The 11119-nt window shown below is 35.2% G+C and overlaps 1 non-coding gene across 1 annotated transcript; it reads left to right on the top strand.

The window, feature by feature from the left end:
* The first annotated feature begins 3598 nt into the window (after positions 1–3598).
* LOC121229818 (small nucleolar RNA R71) lies at positions 3599–3704 on the top strand. Its single transcript, XR_005927774.1, has one exon. It is a non-coding gene; the product is annotated as a small nucleolar RNA R71 (small nucleolar RNA).
* The last annotated feature ends 7415 nt before the right edge of the window (positions 3705–11119 follow it).

Below are 11119 nucleotides of genomic sequence, written 5' to 3'. Positions count from 1 at the left end.
CCTAATTGGGTGTGATTGTGTTATATGAAACTTGTTGAATTGAATATCGTACAATACTATTCGGGCCTTTGAGCCTAGCAGGCTATAATGCCGGTGATATACTATTCGGGCCTTTGAGCCTAGCATGCTATAATGCTAGTGATATACTATTCTGGCCTTTGAGCCTAGCAGGCTATAATGCCAGTGAGATACTATTCGGGCCTTTGAGCCTAGCAGGCTATAATGCCGGTGAGATACTATTTGGGCTTTTGAGCCTAGCAGGCTATAATGCCGGTGAGATACTATTCGGGCCTTTGAGCCTAACATGCTATAATACCGGTGAGATACTATTCGGCCTTCGAGCCTAGCAGGCTATAATGCTGGTGAAATGATATCGGGCTTCGAGCCTAGCAGGCGAAATGCCGGTGAACGAATTCGGGTTTAAAACCTAGTAGGCTGAATGCTAGTGATTTGATAAAAGTCTAGATCTAAGATACCTCGTGTTAGAACGACAAATGAATACGTTCAATACGATAAGTTGGCCAGGTACGTATTATGTACTTATATGTGAGTATGATTTGAATTGAATCATAATTGTATAATGTGATACATATGTGAATAAATGTTATATCTATATTTATGATCATGATATATATTCGATCAAGGTGTGAAAGTATGTGAAAATATTCGATTTATTTATGCCATATGAATTCAGATTAAGTGATATTAGAATGCTAATTGTGCATTATGTGCTTATGTATATTCGGCCAAATGGTAAAATATCTAGAAAATGACGTCTTGAGAAATTAGATAATTGAGTTTATTTGTTACATTGCTTAAAATATACTAAGCTTATGAAAGCTTACTCCGTTTGTTATGTTTCTCTGTTTTATAGATTGTTGATTTCAGTCACCTACTCAGGAGGGGATCGTCAGCAACTCGTCACACTATCTACTTTTTGGTATTACTATATTTTGGAGTTAGTATGGCATGTATGGAATAGACTTAAGTGAATTATATTTTGAGATGTTGTTGTATATAAGCCATGTGAATATGGCAACTTTTGAATGTTGGTATAAGTCTGAATTTCGATCTTTGATTGTGTTTGACTATGCATATAATTGCTAATGAAATTATCTATATGTGAATGTACAAATGTAGTGTTTTGGGTTGGTAACTCTTTATAACCCTCTCCGGCAACGGTTACGGGTTATAGGGGTATTACAGTGTCGCACGGCCGTGTCTAGCTTCGTTCGCTTCTCCCACACCCGTGTGTGCAAGCCCCATGGCCGTGTTAATTTAACAAGTTTGACCACGGGTGTTCCACATGGGCGTGTCGCATGCCCGTACTGTTTTGGTAGGCTCTTCCACGGTTCTTCCACACGGGCGTATCTCATGCCCATGTTGTTTTGGTAGGCTCGACCACGGTTATATCGCACGGCCGTGGCATTTTATCGTAGCCTGTGTTGGGGAAATCCTTACCCTGTTTTCACACAGCCTTAAGCACGCCCGTGTGCTTGGCCATGTCTCTGTGAAAACACCTGTATTCAAGATTTCTATTCATAAGTTAGGAGTTAGATATCAAAATTTAAAGAAATTAATATTGTTAGTGCTCGGGTTTGCCTCTCGAGAAGCGCTTATTTATAGTCTAAGCTCGACTTATCTCTTCAGTGAATGGTCATGGTGGTTTGAGGAGTTTATAGTCCTCATTCCTGCTATCAATCTCATCAAAATAAGGTTTTAATTGGGTGTTGTTTACCTTAAAAGTGCCGAACTTGGGGTGACTCACCTCCACCATACCGAATGGAAAAATATTGAGTACCGTAAGAGCGGTTTCCTCATTCGGTGTGGTAGTGACAATATGGGGATCTGCAGCATCTAATAAGACCTTATCACCAAACTTAAGTTGATTTGGAGAGGTATCGGGATTGTTTTGGCGTAGTTTCAATTTGTCGGGTGTTCTTGGTTTGTACGTCCACCATTCATGAACAGGTCCTCTACTATTGCTTGAGAACTACTCTTGTGCTTCCTCCAGACTCATTTTCTGCAAAGTAGGTTACACCATATTGCTAGGTTTAGTAGAATGGATTAAATGATCACCTTCAATTCCTGATGTGTTGCCAGAATTGCGAGCTTGAAGGGTGATTGTTTCGTCTCCCACCCAAAGTCTGATTTTACCTGTGCCAACATCAATGATGGTTTTAGCAGTTGCTAAAAAGGGCCTTCCTAGAATTAAGGGAGTGTTTGCTATCCTCTTCTATGTCTAGAACAATAAAGTCAATGGGAAATATAAATTTATCAATTTTAACTAGCACATCTTCAATAATACCTCTAGGGAATATTATAGTTTTATCTACTAATTGAATGCTTATCCTAATCTGTTTGGGTTTCCCAAGACCTAGTTGCTTAAAAATTTTATAAGGCATGACGTTGATACTAGGCCCTAGATCAGCTAATAAATGATTAACATCTAAACTACCAATTAAGCAAGGAATAGTAAAGCTCCCTAGGTCTTTTAGTTTGTTGGGTAGTTTATTTTGGAGAATGGCCGAGCAAACTGCGTTCAGCTCCACATGCGACGCCTCGTCCAACTTCCGCTTTTTTGCTAAAAGCTCATTTAAAAATTTCATTGCGTTTGGCATCTGCGATAGAGCTTCAATAAACAGTAAGTTAATATGTAATTTTTTTAAGAGTTTAAAGAATTTACCAAATTGTTCATTTGAGCGGTCTTTCCTTGTCGCATTGGGGTACGGCACACGAGGTTCATATTCGACAGTCACTGGTTTGTTTGTATTTTGATCTACCTCACCTTAACATTTGCTTATCACAGTTTCTTGCCTCGGTTCTGGTTCAAGCACAACGAATCCTTCATCTTGAATATTAATTGCTTTGAGTTGTTCCCTTGGGTTAGGTTTGGTATTACTTGGCAAACTACCTTGTAGTCGTTGGGAGATTAGTTTGGAAAGCTGGCCTATCTAAGTTTCGAGCCCTTGGATCGATGCTTGTTGATTCTTAAGTGCTGTCTCGGTGTTCTGAAAATGGGTTTCTGACACTGATATGAACTTTGAGAGCATCTCTTCAAGGTTTGGCTTCTTTTCCTGTTGGTAAGGAGGTTGTTGGTAGCCCGGAGGATGTTGTGGTCTTTGATTTCCTTGACCGCCCCACGAGAAATTGGGGTGGTTCCTCCAACCTGCATTATAAGTGTTACTATATAGATTGTTTTGACGTCGAGGATTATACCCATGTAATTTAATTGCTCATTATCCATGTTGTGGCCATAAGATTGGTATTCCGAATGGTTTGTTCCACCGCTACTTGCTTCGCACTGCATTACTGGGTGAACCTGTGAAGAATTAAGAAAACCATCAATATTTTATTTAAGAGTTCTACCTGATTAGAGAGCATGGTGACCGAATCGGCGTTATAAATGTCGGTTATTTTAGTTGGCTTTGTCCTCATGACTTTCCACTGATAGTTATTCAGTGACATCTCCTCTATAAACTCATAGGCATCTTTCGGTGTTTTATTGTTGATGGTTCCGCCCACCGCTGTGTCAACCATTTGCCGAGTCGAAGGATTCAGACCATTGTGAAATGTTTGTACTTGTAGCCAAAGTGGTAACCCATGATGCGGGCAGCTTCTCAAAAGATCCTTGTATCTCTCCCATGCATCGTAGAGTGTTTCTAAATCCATCTACACAAAAAAAGAGATATCATTATGTAATTTAACCGTTTTAGCCGGCGAAAAATATTTTAGTAAAAATTTTTCGGTCATTTGTTCCCAAGTAGTAATTGACCCTCGTGGTAACGAGTTCAACCACTGTTTAGCTTTGTTCCTCAATGAAAAGGGAAACAACTGAAGACGTATGGCATCATCAGAAACGCCATTAATTTTAAATCTATCGCATAGTTCTAAGAAGTTGGCTAAATGAGAGTTGGGATCCTCATCCTGCAAACCATCAAACTGAACAAATTGTTGTATCATTTGAATAGTGTTAGGTTTTAATTCAAAAGCATTTGCAGCTACAACAGGTCTAACTATGCTAGATTCAGTTCCTATTAATCAAGGTTTAGCATAATCATACATAGCACGTGGAGCAGGGTTTTGATTAACCGCAAGCTGATTGACTTGGTTTTCAACCATCTCTTCGGTTGGGGGTTGAGTATCATCTTCTTGCTCGTTCTCCATGTATTTTAAGCTGCGCCTTATTTCTCTTTGGTTTCTACGAACTGTACGATCGATTTCTTCGTCAAAAAGTAATGGTCCCGACGGGTTTCCTCTAATCATAAACTATAAAAACCTGCCAAGAGAAAGAAAAAATAAGTTAATAAATAATAAAATTAAATTAAATTGAAAGAAAAATAAATGGCTAAAGTAATAAAAATTGAGCGTTCCTAATATTTCAGTTCCCCGGCAACGACGCCAAAAACTTGATCGCGTGATTTCGTGATAGGTTTCAAATATTCATAATTACTCATTCTTAAACTAACTATTATTGCAATGTAGGCAAGTGTACCTATCGAACAGTAGTATAGTTTTAGCAAGACTGGATTGTCGAACCCAAAGGAACTAAAAGTACTAGTAATGATTGTCTTTTTATTATCTAGCCTAAGAATAAAGAAGTTTTGTTTTAATTAACTAATTATCTAAACTAAGAACGCACAGAGAAAAGAATTGAGGAATTGCTTTTGGGAAAAATAGATTGACTTAAGACAATACATAAGGAAAAATCCACCTAGACTTTAATTGTTATTCTGGCTCCGAATCGAACGATTTATTCATTCAACTTGTTCCGTAGAGATCCCTAAGTTATGTTATTATCTCTATTCAAGACTAAAAATGTCTAATCCCTAGATTGAATAACCGAGACTTTTCTCAAATTAACATTCTAGGGTTGCATTAACTCGATCTATGGATCCCTTTATTAGGTTTCACCCTAATCCGGCAAAATCTTGTCACCTTATGTCTAGGTGCGCAATCAACTCTGCTTAATTATGACAAATGTACTCTTAGACAGGGTCTATTCCTCCTCTGCATAAGAGCATGTATTGAATCAGTATCCTGGGGTATCAAAACAAGAATTAAGAACACATAATTAAGAATAAGTTAAATATTTATCATATGATTCAGAAAATAATAACAACATTCGTCTTAGGTTTCATTCCCCTTAGGTATTTACGGGTTTTAGTTCATAACTAAATAAGAAAAAATCTCAGAAGAATAAAGAATACAAATCATAAAGAAAACCCAGAACTCTTGAAGGGAAATTGAGGAGAGATCTTCAGTCTTGATGATGAATCCGGCTTCTGAGATGGATCAATCGACTTCTTTGGAGTAATTCATTACTCCCCCTTCTTCGCCTCCTTTTTCTTCCTCCTCTAGGGTGTATTTATAGGCCTTGGAATTCCTAAAAGCCTCAAAATTAGCTTTTTTTGAATTGGACTCAACTTGGGCTCGGCAGGGACACGCCCGTGGCACACGCCTGTGTTTGATTACTTCAGGCCGTGTTCGAGCTTGCCAAATTGACATGGCCGTGTGGTCTGCCCGTGTGAAGAGGTCCAGGCCTTGTTGATTTCGTACTTTGGCCCATTTTCTCCTTGTTCCTTTCGCTCTTCCATGCTCTCCTAAGTATAAAACATGAAATTAAAGCATTAGGAGCATCGAATTCACCAATTCTAATGAGAAATCATCCATAAAATGCATTAAACATGGGGTAAAAATATGTATAATTTACGATTTATCAAACATATCTACGAACGTTTATGTTGTTGGAATGGTTAATTTAATAAGTTTAACTTGAACTTAATTCGTGTTGGTTTGATTGCATTTCATCTGCTTAAATTATTAAAATTGTGTTTATGTTGTTATACGCCTCGGTAAAATGCTTGATTAAGTAAAATCATGCCTAAATTATTCTTGCATTACAATTGTGAGGTAGCTAATTAATTAATTATTTAAATGGATTGAAATTGTAATTAATGGACACAATACTCAGTGCATGTTTATTCTTCTAAGGTAGCTGAAGGTTAAATTAGCAATGTATGTGGCAATACACTTGCCTTGCATAACCTACAAGATTATTGTGATTAAACTATTTCAAGGTAAGAATACCTTGTTACCTCACATAGTCTTATATGTGCTTATTAGATTTAATTAATCATTTGAATTGACATAGGGATATGCAAGAGATTAGTTCAATTTAATGAGTATGTATGTGCCATAATATGTTTGCTTATTAAAATCTATTTAATCGTTTGAATTAACATAAGGATATGTTAAGAGTTGAATGGATTTGTGTAGGTGAATATGTTCATAAGTTAGCAAATTACCAAGATGCCGTGAATTTATTCGTAACAACAGAGACATGAGTTTAATAATTCTAAGTTAAAGAAATGTAATTAAATCAACAAAATTATGTCATCTTGATTAAATCATATTTTGAAATCGTGTATTTGAGATTTATTTCTTTAGTTTACTTAGTTTAAAATCTTAGTTTTTAATCACCCTCTTCAAACAAAATATTTTTCTTCACCAAAGTGTTTTAAATAACATTCATAAATAATTCTTTTCGCAGTCCCTATGGTACGATAACTCGACAATTACTTGTTACTTTATAACCTGTTGCGATTGTGTACACTTGCACATTTCCGTCGTTCCATTAATCTAATAGCAAGTTAAAGCTAAGCATCAGGTGCCATCTGGTTCGTTACAACTGATTATGACTCCCAAATGGAAATGGGATAGAGTGATGATGGATTTTGTTTCGGGTTTACCCTTATCTCTGGAAAAGAAAGATGCGTTTTAGGTTGTGGTTGATAGGTTGACGAAATCAGCTCATTTTATTCTAGTAAGATCTGACTACTAGCTTGATAAATTAGTTGAGTTATACATTTCTGATATTGTGGGATTGCACGCGGTGCCATTGTCTATTGTGTCAGATAGAGACTCGAGATTCACTTCGTGATTCTAGAAGAAACTGCAATAGGCTTTAGGTATGAAATTGCATTTCAATACTGCTTTTCATCCGCAAACGGATGGTCAATCCGAGCGGATTATTCATATTCTCGAGGATATGTTGAGATGTTGCATTCTTGAGTTTGAAGGTACGTGGGAACAATATTTTCCATTGATTGAATTCGCATACAATAATAGGCTTCAATCGAGCATCAAAATGGCACCTTACGAAGCCTTATATGGTAGAAAATGCAATACACCATTGTATTGGTCAGAGCTCAGTGAGAATAAGATTCATGGGGTTGATTTGATAAAACAGACTGAACAGAAAGTAAAAACAATCCGAGAAAGTTTGAAAGCAGCTTTTGATCGTCAGAAATTATATGTAGATTTGAAACAAAAAGATATTGAATTTGTGATCTGTAACACCCCTAACCCGTGTCCGTCGCCGGATTAGGGTTAGGAGGCATTAACGAACAAAAACACATTTACGAACAATCACACACATATATATAAGTCATATCCATATATATATAAAAGAGATAAATTCAATTAAATAATAATCATGATTTCATTAAACATAATATAGTGTACAAATCATATTAAAAACAATTGTATAATATTCGAATACCTAGAAGAAATCAAACCACTTATATCTTATTTTACTCTAGCACATCTTAAACACTTTAAAATGTTTCCATAATACTTTATTCAATAGCAAAAACATACAGTATTATCAACTTTATTAAATGGTCTTATAAATAAGTCATATAGTTAACTGTAATTTAATAATGAACCTCCATCCAAAATACATCAAACAACTATGTTTATTCAGTTAAACCAAATCCATATATTTAACATCAATGTTATATAATTACACAATTTTTGTATATGAATATCAACTTTTGCACATACTCTTAATAATATCAATCGAAAACTTATTACATAATTTAACAAGCAATTATTCATGCAACTTAATACATTATAACATGACTAATCATGCTATTAGAGTTTTAGTTACATAATACGTATTTGCCTTCGTTCAAAACCATATTTAACAAATGAATTCATACCAAATAATTGATTAAAACAATCATGGAACATTTTCCTAGCTCAATACGTTGCATAACTGAATCACAAATTGTAATATATTCAAAACATAAATCTTGCATACTATGTTATAAACATATCAAGACATATTTATATCAAGCTCGGATATAGCTCAACAACTTTAGATGCCAATTCACTTATAACACATTAACTAAATACATCAACCTAATGCACATATATACTTTTATCTATGCATATCATAGCTGAACCAGCCACACATTCAACTAGATTCATTAACCATTTCCAAAACATAAAACACCTATCTCAACACCATTCATGCATAACACATCACACTATAACCACGAATGAATTCAAACACAACCAAGCATAACCAAATTCCACATATAAATTAAGCCATTTTCACATGGCCTATATACATAATCCAAGGTTCATTATTTCAAAATGCAATCCAGCCTATACATGCCATAATTCGAGTTCAACTTTTTAAGTACTGAAGTAGTAGATAGTGTGAACAATTTGCTGACAATCCCCGAGCTTGTAACGTGAATCCAAAATCAATAAAACAAGATAAACATGTACACATAGAGTAAGCTAACTTAGCTTAGTAAGTCATAAGCAAATAAATAGCATAATGATATAATTATCTCATTTTTGAACCAAACCAAATTGTATTAACGATACATGCTTAACCTTAAATTACTAACGCATAATTAATACATTTTCATACACATCCTATATCTTGGTTGAATACTCACATAAGCAAAATTAACCAAATGTCATTGAACATCTAAAGCTATGAAGTCATTATTTAATCATTTATACATACACTCATGAAAATAAGCTCAAAAATCATAATAAAACATGATGAATATGTACCTCTTATTTGGCCGAATATGCATGGTCATAATTACATATAAATATGTATCAAAGGCTAAATATTCATACTAAATTCACATGAAATCAACATTTACATTGTAACATCCCAAAATAAGGCCTAAACGTAATAGTGGTTGCGAAACAACGAATCCGAGATAGAAAAGTTTATTCCGATTAATTTTTATAATTTACCGAGTGATTAGATGCATGTGTTAGAGTATCGATGGAAAATTTTATAGATAGTATACTTAATTTGCCTACTAGGGCTTAATTGTAAAAGTTGATAAATTTGAGTTTAAAATGCTAAAGAATTAAATTGAATAGTATATTTGAAGTAGAGCTCCTTAAATGGTAATTAGACCATTAGGTTTTCATGGACAAAAATGGACATACATAGATAAAAATAACTAAAGTTTTAATGAAGGGTATTTTAGTTATTTGGTAATTAAAAGATTAAAAAAGGGAAAAGGATGGATAAATGTGCCCATCTTCATCATTAGCTCGAAATTTCAAGGGTTCTTCATAGCTAAGGTTTTGACAAGTTTTCAAGCTTCATAGTAAGTGATTCCAAGCCCCGTTTTTAATGTTCTTTACATTTTTCAAGTCCCGGTAACTTTATTGAGCTTATTCTAGCAATAATTTAACCTAAGGGTCATATTTGGAAAAATACCAATAAGTGAAATGTGTTTATTTTGATGTTTTATGGTAGAATATGAAGCTTGAAATTATGTTAAACGACTTGGGCTAAGCGATTTTAAGCGAAAACGAGTAAAACGACATAATCGATAAAAATACCTAATGGTCATAAGTACATGATAGAGTGGGAATTTGATGTTGCCGTAGGTAAATAAATGATTCGCATGTCATAAAACATAAGAATTAGGGATAAAGTTTCATTTCCGAGCCTTGGGGCAAAAGTTTAGGGGCAAAATTGTAATTTTTCCAAAGATAGAGTTAAGGGTTGTTTTAATAAATGTGAATATTAAATAAGTTAAATTTGATATTATAGATCAAGAAGAGTGAAATTCAGGGTCAGACCGAGGAAAAAAAAGGTTGAGGACTAAATCAAAATATTTGACTGTATTTTGTTTCGAGGTAAGTTTGTGGTAAATAAATACAATGCTTTATTATTTATAATTAATGATGTTATTTTTCAGCATCTATATATTTATCTTGTAAATTTATTCCTTGATGATTCAAGTAAGAATTGACGGAGAAATGATACTTAAAAGTTCCGTTTGAAACTTAGGAATATGTAGGATATAAATGTCATGACATTAGGATTTAAGGATACCAAGTAAGACCATGCCAAAACATGGCATTGGTAAGTTTTACAAGGCAAGGAAATCATGTAAGACCATGTCAGGACATGGCATTGAGAAAGTACGATAAGGAAAAGATCCCATGTAAGTCCCTCTCAAGGCAGGCAATTGTGAGTTCATAAGGTAAGGATACCACGTAAAACCATGTCAAGACATGGCAATGGTAAGTTTAAAAGGAAAGGTACCCGTGTATCCTCAGTATTCCAAATGGTTCTGATAAACCGTAATATATACATATTTTTTATCCCATGCTTAACACATTTATGGATGATTTCTCCTTAGATTTGGTGAATTCGATGCTCTTAATTCTTTAATTTCATGTTTTATACTTAGGTGAGCATAGGAGAGTAAAAAGAGCGAGAAATGGGCCACAGACGGAGAAAATGGACCTACATGGGAAATCAACACAGCCTGGACTTCCTCACATGGGTGTGTCACACGACCGTGTCTCTTTGGCAGGATCGAAGCACGGCTTACACGGGTAGACTACACGCCTGTGCCTATTCAACAGCCTTGACCACGGGCTGGAGTAATCGCACACGGGCGTGTTCCTGCCGAGCCCAAGTATAACCCTATTCGGAAAAGGCCAATTTTGAGGGCTCTTAGGAATGCTAAATCCTATTTAAAACACCTGAGGAGGCACTTCGGAAGGGGACATGGAGTAGGAGGCAAGGAATTACTCAAAAGAAGCCGATTGGTCCATCTCAGAAGCCGAATTCATCATCAAGACTGAAGATCTCCCTTAAATTTCCATTCAGGGGTTTTGGGTTTTCTTTATGTTTTGTATTCATTATTCTTCTGAGATGTTTTCTTCTATAATTATGAACTAAACCCCCTAAACACCTAAGGGGAATGAAACGTAAGACGGATCTTGTTACTATTATATGAACTGTATGATAAATATTTGACTTGTTCTT

The sequence above is a fragment of the Gossypium hirsutum genome, chromosome A05, assembly GCF_007990345.1.
Source record: "Gossypium hirsutum isolate 1008001.06 chromosome A05, Gossypium_hirsutum_v2.1, whole genome shotgun sequence".
Classification (NCBI taxonomy): domain Eukaryota; kingdom Viridiplantae; phylum Streptophyta; class Magnoliopsida; order Malvales; family Malvaceae; genus Gossypium; species Gossypium hirsutum.
Note: the sequence above shows the minus strand (reverse complement) of the source record. Positions and strands in the feature narration are given on the sequence as shown.